This window comes from Apium graveolens, chromosome 11, assembly GCF_009905375.1.
Source record: "Apium graveolens cultivar Ventura chromosome 11, ASM990537v1, whole genome shotgun sequence".
In the NCBI taxonomy this organism is placed as follows: Eukaryota; Viridiplantae; Streptophyta; class Magnoliopsida; order Apiales; family Apiaceae; genus Apium; species Apium graveolens.
The window spans coordinates 32272409-32273681 of record NC_133657.1 but is presented as its reverse complement, the minus strand read 5'-3'; the positions used below and the strand labels follow the sequence as shown (position 1 = coordinate 32273681).

General features: G+C 43.3%; 1 non-coding gene across 1 annotated transcript; it reads right to left on the bottom strand.

The window, feature by feature from the left end:
• Window positions 1–785: 785 nt before the first annotated feature.
• LOC141699077 (small nucleolar RNA R71) lies at window positions 786–892 on the bottom strand. Its single transcript, XR_012565564.1, has one exon. It is a non-coding gene; the product is annotated as a small nucleolar RNA R71 (small nucleolar RNA).
• Window positions 893–1273: the final 381 nt, after the last annotated feature.

Here is a 1273-nt window from a genome sequence, read left to right as displayed (position 1 = left end):
GTAAGTGTTAATTGAACATAATTAGTATGAGTCTCTGTGGGAACGAACTAGAATTTATTCTATATTACTTGCGAACGCGTATACTTGCGTAAATTATTAGCGCGTGTTTTCGCCCTAACAAGTTTTTGGCGCCGCTGCCGGGGACTCGACGTATTTGTTTAGTTTATGTACTTGCCATCAGTGGTCATTAGGACTCATTGATTAAGACGTGTTACTTATTGTTTCTGGTTGTGTTTGAGGTACTCTAGCGAGCGTTTATGCAAACACGTTCTCGTACTCACAAGAGAACTTTAGATACGGCTGAGGAGACAGACTCAGTTCTTGATATTCTGGAGAAGATAGATTTTGAAGATTCAGATAAAGAGAGTGAGTAGAAAGAACCAATAATTATGGGTAATCGTATAGTTCCAGCAGCAGATCCAGCTCATATGGACTTTTCTCGGCCTAAAATTGATGACATTCAGTCAAGAATCCTTCATCCGACTATTTAGGCTAATACTTTTGAAATCAAGCCGGGCACTATTCAGATGGTGCAGAATTCTGTTTCTTTCGGAGGTGCTGCGACTGAAGACCCCAACATGCATATCAGGAATTTTGTCGAGATCTGTAGTACTTTCAAATATAATGGTGTGACTGATGAGGCTATCAAGCTGAGGCTTTTCCCATTCTCTCTGAGGGATAAAGCTAAGGACTGGTTACATTCTGAACCAGCTGGGTCCATCACTACTTGGCAAGATCTTATGCAAAAGTTTCTGGTGAAGTTCTATCCAATGGCGAAAACTGCAGCTATGAGGAGTGCTCTTACTCAGTTTGCGCAGCAACCAACAGAATCTATGTGCGAAGCTTGGGAGCGCTACAAGGAGATGTTGAGAAAGTGTCCACATCATGGTATGCCTGACTAGATGGTGATCACTGGTTTCTATAATGGTTTGGGGGCCCAATCTTGGCCCATGCTCGATGCAGCAGCTGGAGGCGCCTTGTGGGCCAAAAGCTATACTGAGGCTTATAATCTTATTGAAACTATGGCTGTAAATGAGCATCAAAACCCAACTCAAAGGATGATGCCTGGGAAGGTAGCAGGTATTCTGGAAGTCGATGCAGCTACAGCTATTGCAGCGCAGCTCCAAGCGCCATCTTTGAAGGTCGATTCTTTAGCCAACTACGGAGTCAATCAAATAGCTATGGTCTGTGAGCTTTGTGCAGGCTCTCATGCTACGGATCAATGTTCTCTTGTGAATGGATCTGTTCAGTATGTGAATAATTATCAGCGACC